We start from the raw sequence: 14,208 nt of genomic DNA on the forward strand, positions 1-14,208 counted from the left end.
CTGTTCGAGCGCATTTTGCGACATTAAACTTGGTCTCGTTTCCTTTTTGTGATTCAATTTAATCACTTACCAACTTTTTCAAAAGCTGTCCCATATCGAATTAAATCACGGAGAAAAACAATGTATAAAATAATCCATTCGCTATTTTCTCTTGAAAATTTGGGTAGAAATAGTTTTAAGTTTATTGTTTACACTGTATATTATCGCTGTTAGTTTTTCGAAAACTGGAAAAAGTGGCGTCACCCGAAAAGCAACGTCGCGAATTGATTTTGCGTAGCGATGAGTCCTGAGATTAAACGTTACTATCAAACTCTGAGCATCGAACGGAAGAAGAAATGTGACCAGAATGGATATTTTATTAGTGATCAGGATCACAAGCATGTAGTTGAAGTCTTTAAATGGAATCCCAATACTTAGGTCTGGGATGTGGTCAAAAAATTGAATCTGTCGAAGTTTTTCGTTCAGAGAGCCAAGGACCTGGATGGCTGTATACGTTCAAAATGCAGAAGGTTCCAAATCGTGACGAACGGCAAAATACGTCGGGAAAATCACGGGCCCAGAAACTGTACACCCAGATACTGAGGAAGCCTAATTGTCTCATCATGGATGATGAGACTTACGTCAAGGTGGGTTTCCGGATGTTTCCGGGACTACTGTTCTTCGCCGCCCAGCAGTACGGTCTTTACGCAGTGGTTCACTGGGCCAAGGACAGGGACCCCGGGATTCTGAGAGCCCCGCGCATATGATGAATATAAAATCATTTTGTGGACTATCTTTCAAAGAAAAATCACACTCATATGTTCATCACTTTTTAACCTGTGAGTAACAATAGACCAGTAGCAACTCGGAATCGCACATTGCACTGTATCCGATGCGATCAAGATGTTTAAAGTGCATCGGAGCGACAAGCAAGCGATCTGCAAAATATTAATTTCTTCGTCACATCAGAGTCTGCGGACAAATCCACATGAAGCGCCCAAAAGTGACTTTTTGAGGTCCTACGAAGACTCGATAATTTTTGGCCAGATTTGACATCACACATTTCAAGCCGTCATGAAGACTAACTGTCACGAGCCCTTGTGAAAGTATCGACACGTAAACCAAGCTTCAGCCTAGATTTGATTAAATGTGTCACTGCAAATGTGCGTGCATTTTAAGATATTTGTAAAACCTCGGACATTGAGTTACGTAAATATGTTTATAAATATTCTAGTATTGTGGTGTGTTCTCAAAGTATGCTTCACACAAGCAGGACATTCTTGTGCTGTTGGAATAAAATAATTTAAATTTTAAAATTCAGTTTTTCCTTGCTAACTTAAAAATCTTAGTTTATGGAAAAATGATGTAAGCTAAAGCATACTATGCGTCGTGAAAACAGGCCCGTAGCCAGGATTTTGTTTCAGGAAAGGCTTAAAAATTATTGCATAAATGTGTTAATTCTGATGACTTGAGATAGTCATTAAAAACTGGATGTTGCGTTGCGTTGCGTTGCGTTGTGACGATGATTTTGGCGGATTGCACACTGACTTCATCATGTTTGACTGCTGATTATCTAATAAGAGTTGCTTAGGAAATGGTAAGTAAGAATTCATACCAATCCGACCCATATTAAAAACTCAACAGCATGATAGCCATCATTGCCGGCCGCCCCCATCTCCATCGTTCACGGGAAAGGATAAAGGATAAGGTAGACAGGAAGTGTTGATGCTCCACCTACTTAACGGAAGGACGACGATTCATCAGACTCTTCCATAGGTGTCGCGGAGTTGGCAGTTTGGAAGGGTATCAGGTCTAGGATTCGCTCCAAGCAAGCGATGCGACCTGTAAAGCATATTTTATTAGGTAGTTGTTTAGTTAGTCTTCGAGTGCACGATCACTCGAAAAAGAGATCTTGTTTAGTTTTTGGTTCTTTTTAAACTCTGGGCAGCCGGCTACCGAGAGTATACTATGTTCCCTAAACAAAAGCAATTTGAACTCCACTCGGCCGACCGTGGGAGTATTGCCTAGAAAAGCTAATCTTAACTGCGTAATGGGCTGGATCACTATTTATTGCAACAGTATTTGGACAGAATTCGCTACTTCTTCTCTACGATATATTTATTGGCTTGAAAACTACCGAATGATAACACATTATACAGGAAAAAATAGCGCGAGATGTTATAAATCAAGGAAAGTATTTCTTAGGGAAATATAAAGGATTGTTAACCTGATGGAGGCATGAGATAGGAAACTTGTGAGAATTTTGTTATCCCACCGTTTGACGACCGATAGTCATTAGAAACTGGATGTAGTGATAAAAGTAATTACAAGTTACAATTTTCTTTGGTTACAAAATAAATAATCAAGAGATCAAAGTATTTGGGGGTGCTTGAAAATGCGACCTATTCCAGACTACACGTAGGTGTAGAAGACGCTAAATTGCCATGAGTAGAAAAATATCTAAAAAACCCGGCTTACGAAACTTTACACGCTTTTGCTAATCAAATCGTGGCTAGGAATATAACAGTGCGAAATCCAAGTTTACTGTTGCAAAGAATGTACGAACAAAGTGAATGTCGAAATTTTCATCAAATCTTCTGATCAGGCAGGCGATTTGTAGATGCGGAAAATAGGTTCAACTTCACCCGAAGTTTGCGTTAACTAAACTTTATGAAATTTTGAATTTAAAACACAAATTCTGAGAAAAACACATGCTTTTTTCGTTTGAATCTCGTGGGGAATGGGTTAAAAACTATCTTCTACAATATTATCAGACATCTTTCACAGATCCTATTTTTTATAAAAATGGTAGTTTTTAAGACATTGAACTTACGAATTAAAAATATCACAGACTGATTCTTCTTGTTCGGATGAATCCCTGAAACTATGGTAAAAGTCAAAATGTAAAGTGTGTGCAAAAAACTACCGAGTCCTTTTGAATGCAAAAGACTTAGACTTATTTCTAGAAAAAATTCTAAGTCCTTTGAAATGCGAAGAGCTTAGAAGAATTTTGGCAGTTTTTTTTCCGCGGATTTCTCAATTAACACGGTTTTTGCAAAAAAAAATGATTTTAGACGCCATTTTGAAATCCAAGATGGCGACTTCCGGTTTAGTGAAATTGCTATAACCAAATCAATATGGGTATTTTCGGAATGGTCTTGAAGAGTAAGTGCCATAAATTGATTTTTGACGCCATTTTGAATTCCAAGATGGCGACATCCGGGTTAGCCAAATTCACTATAACCCAGGCAAGATGAGTGTTTTCGGAATGATCTTAACGAGTAGGTTCCAATAATTGTTTTTTGAAATACAAGATGGCGATTTCCGATTTAGCGAAATTCGCTATAACCCAATCAATATGGGTATTTTTGGAAACTGAAGTTGTAGTACAAAAAGTTTTAATTGAATAGTTGAATTTACTTAAATTTAAGCAATATGTTTAATTTGAATAAATTCAAACTCCCAACTCACACCACATACGTCTCTTTCTTCTCTCTCTCATTCTCACCGCACTCTTCTGGATGAACACATAAAAATATTTTGCATTTTGCTGGTTTATGATTAGATCTTATATTTGAGGGTATTTTGGATGATTGCTCATATTTTTCATGCGGGAATTTCGGTAAACCGGAAGTCGCCATCTAGAATTTTAAAATGACGCCAAACATCGATGTTTGTCTCCTATTCGTCAAAACCATTCCGAAAATACTCATAGGGGAACCCGGGGCTATTAAGACAGTGGAGGTAATTCGGATCCCTCGATTTCTCCGAAAATAGCAAGACTTTCTAACTATCGTACATATTCGTGGAACCGCTATTCTGAAACATTAATTTTGAGAGCTGAAGTTGATTCTTTGTTCTTTGTAGAAAGGAGATACAACGTGTTTCCTTGTTTTGCCATTCTCAAAACAAAAATCATTATAATGGAAAAACCGTGATTAAAACATCAAACAAAAGTGAAAAAATAAAACGTAAGTGTTTTGGAAAGCTTGAGGCTCCTATTTTATGGAAAGATTTTTGTTTGAGTGAAAACAAAGATATTTTCGAGACGCTCACCAGTGGCTTGCGGCTGCGCATACCATTGCACACGCCATGGCAAAAAAAATACATGGGCCGCCAATCGACAGATTTGACATATCAGATAAGGTTTTTATAAAGCAATTTTTTTTTTGCTTCTTGGGGAGTGTCTCTTGTAACTAATTCATAAGTAACCAAATTCCATTGTAAAAAGATTAAAGAAAAATGATGGTCCGAATTACCCCTACATTGTAAAATGCTGGAAAAACGTAGAGGTTTGCAAATCGTCGCCTAGCGCTGCCATTGAGTGGTGCCATTGAACCTTTTATGGCACCAAAATGTAGCTGAGGTTTCAAGCTAACAATTAGGACTTTTGGCCGGTAACTTTTTTCACATCTATCCACCTAAAAGTGTGATTTGCTTAAGTATTTCCGAATAGCCCCGGGTTCCCCTATTGATTGAGTTGAAGAGAATCTCGCTAAGCCGGAAGTCGCCATCTGGGATTCGAAAATGGCGCAAAAAATCAATTTTTCGTGGAAAACCTTGCGGGGAAGGTGCAGATTTATTTATTTCTGGCACCTACTCGTCAAGACCATTTCGAAAGTACCCATATTGATTGGGTTACAGCGAATTTCACTAAACCGAAATTCGCCATCTTTGATTTCAAAATGGTGTCAAAAATCAATTTTTGGCACCTACTCTTCAAGACCAGTCTTCCCAAATGAACATCGAACACCATGTTCGCTCTAGTTCTGTGCTCATCCTACACCATCATTTCGTGTGCAAACTCGAACGCGCTAATGCGTACCAAAACACGAGCACATGTTCATATGCACAACTGAACCCCATGTACGTACGCGGTGTTCGTACACACAGGTTCTTGATACTAGTTTTCTCTTTCTCTCACCCATCATCACTAGCATTGACTCATTCTGTTTTGTGTGTGCCTTTCTTATGTACGCACACGGTGTTTAAACCTAAATTTGCACATTGTTCGCTTGGGTTAGGTGTTCGATGCGAACCTGTACCCAAAGGCAAAGCATGTTTGAGGTTGAACGCGTGCACGAAATTTTGCACACGGGTGCAAACTTGTCGATGTTCATGGGAAGACAGCTCAAGACCATTCCGAAAATATCCATATTGATTGAGTTATAGCGAATTTCACTAAACCGGAATCTTTGATTTCAAAATGGCGTCAAAAATTAATTTCTGGCACCTACTTTTCAAGACCATTGAGAAAATACCCATATTGACTGGGTTATAACGAATTTTGCTAAACCGGAAGTCGCCATCTTGTATTTAAAAATGGCGTCTAAAATCAATTTTTTGTCACCTACTCTTCAAGACCATTCCGAAAATACTTATATTAATTGGGTTATAGCGAATTTCGCTAACGCGGATTTTCCAATTAACGCGGTTTATTCCGCGGTTTTTTATACGGTACGTATCCCCCGCGTAAAAAAACTCTGGGTGTATGTGAACATTTGAAGGTTTTATTTCAGAATTCATGGGTTTTTAGACAATGCAAAATATGTCAGTGATACAATCTACTGGAAATTACCCATGTATCATTGATGACACCACCAAAACAACTAGAAACTATAAATATGGGTGAGTTTAATAATTTCAGCATCACTTGCTTCCGACACATGGAAGAAAACACATCGCACTTACTTCTTCTTTGCCGAACAGGCTTTCTTCTAAAGTTGCCTGTTTTGAAATTACAACGAATTATCCGCTTCCTGTGAAACTTTTGCAAAACTTTTGTCCATTCGTTAAACAAATATGTTGACACTAATCTGCTCAGTAATTGGTTTGTTTTTTAGTAAAAATATTTTTATTTTGAATCATAATCAATATTGGAAGAGATATATGACCAGTGCTGAGCTCCATCACGGTACTGATGGCAAACCTGCTAGACAAAAGAGAATGAAACGGTTAGCAGTTGAAACAGTAAGCGATGCTTATTGAGTTACGGTTCTCATTCCAATGAATTGACAACAGTCAAACGGTTCTCTTCTGAATCTCTCACTCATTGGAATTATTATTGAGAGGAAGGGAAACAGACCGTCATTTTATTAGCAATATAAATACGGTTATGACGGTCATCTTATTACAAACAACGAGCTAGAATTACCAAACAGGCGGTTTCACATAAATAGCTATGCATAAAAGAAACTGAAAGGTGGAGAAAAAAGCAACAAAGCACCGCATGCTGCCTGAATACAATACACTGATAAATATTATCGTTTACTATACCAATACAAAGTAAATGGTACTCAATCTGTCTATCATTTCAATGCGTTCTCTCTCGCAAGGCTTCTGTGAGAGATAGTTAACTGAAACACGATCCGAGGATAATGGAAATGAAATAACGGTCATTTTTGTGGTGATATGGTCACTTCATATTTACCGTCACATGTCAAAGACCATCGTGAGATTGCACAGCACTGTATATGACTTCTTGAAGTAAGCTGTAATGTTTGTCTGATTACAGGCTTGTTTTACTACTATTTGGGAAATAGTTGCAATTAAAGTTGTCTCACCAAACGCAACTTTGATGCGGATAACGAAGACGAAAATGCGTTGTATTCAATCCGAAATGAAAAGATATGAGCACATTTCCAAAAGCACTCGTGTTGAGTGTATAGAAAAGATAAAAGAGGTGCTCTTGAGCCGATTTCGATTGGATGATTCTTTTTCCCTCTCCTTTATCTCTGATTTAAGATTGTCTCTCTCGTTTTATACCATAACGAGCTAAAACAGAACGAAAGACTGTCACATACTGAAGACATGAAATCGAAACACTTATCCCAACTTATTCGCTTATAGATTCTAACAGTTACGACATTTTAGTCGCTCTTCATAATTACCTATTGATGTCTGTTTCCTGCATTGTCACGTCATTTTCAAACTTCTTACATGAACATCAATTGGAAACCATAGAAAATGACTACAATGCTGCTGCTAGTTGCAACATTACATGTATCGCGTGCATTTAGCCTTAGAGCAAACATTGAAAGTAAACATTATCTATTAATTCTTTAATTGACTGACTAATATGTGATTTAGCAGCAATTGGTATCCGATTGTTAGAGAAAACCGAAATCATGACCTTGAGTTCTATTGCTACTGTGTAGGTTTCATCATATTAACAAAGTGCATTATAATAATCTTTTATGTTTTGCCACTTTTTGACCTGTCCACTTTTAAACAAACACTTTTTTTCTTTAACACGTTTGTTAAAGATATCACGGTTTTGAGGACTAACAGTGTTTTAGTACAGAACAAATTCCTCTTACAAATGAAATGGAAAGTCAATAAAAATGATATTGCGTTAAAATGACGAAAAATAAAAACTGTCTTCTCGGCTGCATCGTTCTCAGACGAATTGAAATATTTTTTGGGGTAGTACGCTTGAATGTAATCCCTGGTACTAATACTAAAAGTACATAGTGCACAGTGTGCACTGTCCTAATACAGAAATTCAAAATTTTGTGCTATTCAAAAATGTATCTGTTCCGGACGGCGGATGATGTTTGCCGCACACTAACTCTTTTTAGCAATCGCAATAAAATCCAGGTTCATTTGTGCGAATAGCTTTAAGCTATAATATATTTAAATTAGTTCAGTAAGTTTTAATCTTCAACAATATGTACTTACAAATGTAGTGCAGCAAGCAAGTTTTAGGTTATAATCAATCTAGTTTTAAGTAGTTCAATCAATTTAACTATAAGTAGAAACAAATTTAGTTTATATGATGAAATGCGTATATAATTAATTACTACACGTTTTAACTCCACTCCGTTCTGGTTTCCAACGAGAATGATGACAGTTCTTCGCTTCCGCTTGTAGGACGTCAACCGAGACAGCGCCTGACAATCTAAGCCCTCGTGGTGTATTTACGAGTGATCGGACAGGGCGCCCAGTATCCAACAGTATCATTTAAATAACAACAGGAGCCGTGGGTGTTTTATATACTGCCCATAATCGCAAGTCAGTTCCATGTTCTATGGGATTCCCTATCTACATGGGACTGACTTGCGATAATGGGCAGTATAGTTCCATTATGCAAAAAATTAAAACAATAACGAGTTTAAGTGGTCGTCCGGCAGATGTCGCACAAGCGCTTCGCCATTGCATGTTTACGATGCGAGGAAATATTTCTTCCTCACCAGCTGCGTCTTGCTTGGGGGGCGGTTAATTTCTATCTCGCTATTGTACATTTCCGTGCCATCGTCGTAGTTGCTACCTTTATGTTCGCGAATATATGATTTCTTCCTTGTTCTTCGGTGTGAACTTCCACAATAATAGCACTGATTGTTAATTTTGAGGCACTTGACGTAGCTTTCGTCGTTGTCAAAATCACCTGAACAGATTTTGCAATTATTTGTATTCAGCGGTTTCTAAACAGGGTAGACCGTAATGTGCCGTTTATAACAGAACTGGTTCGTATTAATTTGACCTTGATATATGCACAGAATTCTCTGTGTAATTAAATAATTTTATAATCACCGTATTTGGCCAGAGCACCACTTCTTGCTTCTGCTACTTACTCAGCACAACAGAATACTAGAGCAATAATTATAGCAACAGTTTCTCACCATTCGCACATGCTCAAGCAAAAACATAAAGCACACTTAATTTCGTGACGATTGTCTTTGGTGGACGGAAATAGCCTTGTTCAACGTTTTCCCAACAATTTGTTCAAAACAAATGAGTTACAAATTTTGTTGAAAGTCGCCGAAAAACACGTTTTTTTTTTAAATTTATTTATGGAAAATTTCGAAACGGGCCTTCAGCTTCCTAGCCCCTCTCCTGGCTACGTGCTTGGCTAGTGTTTTAACGCATATTCACAAATTTATGTTCGTTTCATTGATATGTTGGTGCGACCATGGATGGCCAATCTCTAAGCCCATGTCGTACTGCAGCTCTTAGTTTGCTTTCTCTGTCATGAAGATTATAGAATGTTGCCAAGTCTAGTTGCTAGTTAACATTTTTAGATATTCCTATCTAAATACTTTTTTATCAAATCTTGGTCCAGGTATAAGTGGAATTTGTGGGTCTTGGAATATGAACATAAGTTCAAACAGTTTTAACATGTCACAATATTTCGATGATCATCGATTTTTGTATTTTTGAACAGTGCGTATTTAATCGAACTTCGGAAAAACTATTTAAATTCTATTATATTTTTAATGGCATTCAATCTATATTCCTAGCACATCATCTCATGTCATGGCATATTTCGTAAACAACGATATAAACAAAACTCACATTCTGACCTTTATGTCGGTTACGTATCTCGTACATGTTTCGATGCAACATTTCGCTCACAAAAACGCTTCCCTTGAGATGTCATGATGAAGCTTCAAATACAAAAAAAGAAGTTATTCACACATTCACGCGATCGAAGGCACGGCAGCCAATTGAAACCGGTGAAGCTGAAGTGCGCTTTATTTCCTTTCTTTTTCGCTGCTGGCAATCGTGTACAGAACTATTTACTACGGAAAAGGCAAATAATTTATAAAGTACGTGCCGACACGCAACCAACTGCTAGAGGAATACAATTCCGAACACCGAACGATGAAAAGCGAAAGTGTTAATGGGCAGAAATTCCCAAACGATGTGCACTAAAGTAGTTTCAATTTTTAATCATGCTTGCTGGCATATGCCGTTTGTGATCTGGCTGTAGAGTCAAGGTCCATTAGTTCTTGTACCAGCAAAATTGTTTCGAGTATGTGCTATACTGCCTATAACCGCAAGTCAGCCCCATGTAGATAGGGAAGCCTATAGAACATGGGACTGACCTGCGATTGTGGGCAGTGTAGTAGAGCCCATTCATACAAAGGTAAAGGCCATTATTTTCCCTAGGCTCAAGAAATTCGCGAGATGTACCCATAGGCAAACTTTAAAATTTAATTCTGTGAACCTTTCTTACGCTCGTTCGTGAATTAGATTGGCTTTTTATGTGGTTATAAAAGCTTACCCATTTCGAACATGTTGACAGTTGTCCGACTGTCGAGTTTTCTGAGTGCGTTTTCCTGCGCTTATCTCAGGATGATAAAATACGCCGATAGAGGGCTTTCATATTCGAACAAGGAGAAAATTCTCTTACGATCGTAAATTCACGACCCTTCTGTTCACTCTGAGAAACTGTCAGCAATTTTTTATCATATCACGTTGAATGACAGAGCATGGATTGGGTTCATCCATTACTTTACTACTACATTTGTAAAGTGTGCAATGGATGGAGCTTGCAGAGAGAGAGAGAGAGTTGCACTCATATGAATGAATCAATGAAGGAAGGAACGAAGTTAGAATTGACTGATAAGGATATTTTATTCATATCACGAATACACTACCGAGTATTTGATTATCCTGTTGTGGAATAATGTTGCCAGTGGATGTACATAAGAGGAGAAGCTAACTAGGGTTGTATTTGACGGCCAACTTTTCAAGGGATATTAGTTAGTAATACAAGTGCAACCGTTGTTAAAGCAACGCAGAATCCCATAAATATTTATGTAAATGAAATGGTCAATTGAACCAATGTCTTTTTAAAATGTAACTAACGGATTCGTCTCTGGCCTGCAGAAATCTTTCAACAGATTATACTTCATTATAGTACTTATCATTCCAAGTATAAAAAAGTCATATTTTCAAGGAAAAATATTAATAAAGGGTGTTTTTATGTTATTTATTTTTTTTATTTTTTTTTTTTTTCAATGAAATATAAAGGGATACGTCAATTATCAGAAAATCCCAGCTGAAAAAACGTTAAAAACACCTTTTATTTTCACATTTATCATATAAAGAGGTCAGACACTAATTGCGTGAGGGCACATAGAGGAAAAGGGATTTTCAAAATTTTAACTGTTATGCTTTTTTGTTCTATTCATAGAAAAAGGATTTTTTTCATTCGTACCATGAACGTTTTGTATATCTAACAGTATGTAAATCATGGTTTAGGATGGACAAACTTGTCTTGCGATTGCCAAAGATCTTATTGACCGAATGCTTCCAACGTGTGGTCTGTATTTTGTTTCGAGAAAATTCGAAGATGGCCATTTCGGAGTTATGGGTATGATAAGCGTTGTAGTCCTGGTTAATTCACTAAACTACCCAGAAAAATAATGATGGTTTGAAAACTCAATCAGCCAACCCTTGGGTGTGCTTGCTCCATGGTTGAAGCAAATCGTACAAGTTTACCTACCGAACCAACGAGCCTGACATTTGTATGCAGTTTTTCGACAATTTACATGTTACACGCACTAGCTCGCATTTTACTGCTAGGTGACACTGAATGGATCATATTATCACGGCAAGGAAAAAGAAGAAAGATAATTGATTGATCTACAACTTCGTCGAAGACTGCAAATCAATCCGGCTGTATTAGAAGAAATTATTAAACTTTTAACAAAGTGATGTTTGAGAAAATTATACATGGGGCTTAACAGTACACTACATTCTACATACACTCACAGGTATGGTCTTATCATTATGAACAAAAAAATATTTTTCTACTTATTTGGTACTTGGAATACGAAAGATATAGTAATCAAGTATATTCCCTGTTCATTTAAAAATATTTGATTGACGGAATCGGAAAATAGAGCGATTTTAATGTGTATGCAGTCATCCATGGGTTTTCTACCATATTTCTAGGGTGATGTTGTCCATTTACCATTTAGAGCGTTTATACGTGTCACGGTTTCAAACAAAGACCTTGCCATTTAAATACATAAATATAATGTATAAAGGATGTTATTTATATGCTGCACCGAAAAAATATGCGAGTAGGGTTGTCTATCTAATGTTACAGCGCAAATTAAAAAAAAATTAAGAAAAATTGGACAGTTTACTTCAAAAGGCCACATCTCAGTGATTTGTTTGCCGATTCTAATTATTTTTTCATTATTGAAGAGATGGACGTTTCATCAACTATTTTCATTAAAGAGAATATAAAATAGAGTTGCCTTCCTCAAATAATAGACAACAAAATATTCTCAACTATATAGATTATCATTATTTATCGAATATCGTTATATTCAAAACGACGACCTATCATTTTCTATATATTAGATGATTGCAACGAACGCAAACTGCAAATCATAGAAAAATAAAATCAAAAATAAATATTCAAAAAAAAATGAATGTATTTGCTCATTCAGATCAATTTACGGTACGGCTTTTGTTGAAAATATTGTATAGTCGTGATACGCTGCAACGGTTGGGTTAACAGATGTCAAAAACTGGTCAAAGGGGATGTTATCAGTACAAATGCGTTTAGTTTGACAATGGACCAAGCAGCGGAGTTTCAACTAAAAAACGGCCCCTGTTAAAAATTGTCCAACCAGCGAATCACGAATGTATTAGTTTTATTATTTCATATATTTAAAATTTGTAGTATACAGCAATTGCAATCAACTAGTGTGTAAAAATGGATTGACCGTTATTTTTCATTCAAAAATATTCACTAAATGATGATAGTGCATATAGCTGAGAATAATTATATTGTCTATTATTTGAAGAAGGCAACTCTATTTTTTATTCTCCCTGATGAAAATTGTCGATAAAATGTCTATCTGTTCACCAAGGTAAAAATAATTAGAATCAGTCAACGAACCACTGCCTTTTGAAGTAAACTTTTCAACTTTTATTCAAATTTTTTAATTTACACTGGTAACGTTAGATAGACAACCCCTTTTTAATATTTTTTCAGTGCAGCATATAAATAATTAAACATCATATTTTTGTAGTTCAAGGGGATGGATGTGGGTCGTGACTTCATTCGTGTGATGTCCCGACTCATGACAAACCATTACACGCTGGATGCACATCTCCGGCGTATTGGGCTCGTGGATAGTGGTATCTGCGCTTGTGGCGACGGCTATCACGACATCGCGCACATTGTCTGGGCGTGCACCGAATACAGTTCCGCCAGGTCTCGGCTAATGGATACCTTGCGGGCCCAAGGAAGACCAACCAACGTCACGGTTCGAGATGTGCTGGCAAGCCGCGATGTCCTCTATATGTCCCTTATATACCTTATTACCTTTGTGAAAACCATCAATATACAAGTCTAACTGCCCCTTCTTATTTTTCTTATCATTCTCAGAACCCTCTTCCACCTGTATCAAAGCATCTGTATCAAATGAGCCAACCAACACGGGACCTACGGCACGAACATAACACGCTTAACTCGAAATGTAGCCGATCCACATCTGAGCCGTACTACGAAATGGTCTGGAAAAACCCCTGCCATCTTGTGGAGGACCACCCGGCGTCCCAGTACATGATTCCCCTGATGAAGGCCACCCAAGTTTGTAATCCATCCGTTGATCTCACGATGCCTGAAACTGAAATAATTTTCTCTCCCTGCCATCTTTGTCTACCCTCCCTCCCCTGACTCTTATACCCAGAAGTAACACCCCAACCCCCCCCCCTCCAATATCTTCACGAAGCATTTAGCTCTTCTTGTCTCTTCTAGTTTTAACTATTATATTATATAATCTCGTTGAAAATGCCCAACTCTACTACCCACAAAAATAACTATAATTACGAATCTTTACAAAATTCAATCATACCCTCTAGTTATTCCTACTTTTAAGATAGTCGTAAAAAATGTCCTCCTTAGTTAAACATTATTTGCTCCAATAATCTCACTGATAAAAATGTCAAACCACATTGCCACAAAAACTAAATGACCCCCCTAATCTTACGAAAATAATATTATCCCCTTGTGTAGATATATAAGATAGCTATAAAATCGCATTAGTTTCATTTTAAAAAAATCAATATGTAACCCCCTAGTTTTAAGCAATTTAAAATGTAAAACAAAACAAAATTGGCACCTTTAAGCTAACGCAACGTGCCTTATCAAATAAACGATTTGAATAAAAAAATAAAAAAATTATATTTTTGCAATTAAATGACAAGATTTTTATTTGAAACCGCGACACGTTTAAACTCTCTAAATAGTCAATAGACAAACATGGACTCACATTTAACGCCTGGTAGAAAACCCATCGATGAGGCCTACAAATTCGAATCGCTATAACTTCCGATTCCGTCAACGAAATAAATACTTGATTACTGTGTACCAAATAAGTAGACCAACATTTTTTTGTTTATATAGATAAAACCAAACCTGTGAGTGTATGATGGCAGCCTTATGAAACGTGTCATGAAACTTCAAATCGATCTTTC

The 14,208-nt window shown here is 37.0% G+C and overlaps 1 protein-coding gene across 9 annotated transcripts in view; it reads left to right on the forward strand.

Annotated features, from left to right (window-relative positions):
* LOC131689160 (small conductance calcium-activated potassium channel protein) overlaps positions 1-14,208 on the forward strand; it is a 761,072-nt gene that overhangs the window by 311,588 nt on the left and 435,276 nt on the right. The gene's annotated exons all lie outside the window — the stretch shown is intronic.

This window comes from Topomyia yanbarensis, chromosome 3, assembly GCF_030247195.1.
Source record: "Topomyia yanbarensis strain Yona2022 chromosome 3, ASM3024719v1, whole genome shotgun sequence".
Classification (NCBI taxonomy): Eukaryota; Metazoa; Arthropoda; class Insecta; order Diptera; family Culicidae; genus Topomyia; species Topomyia yanbarensis.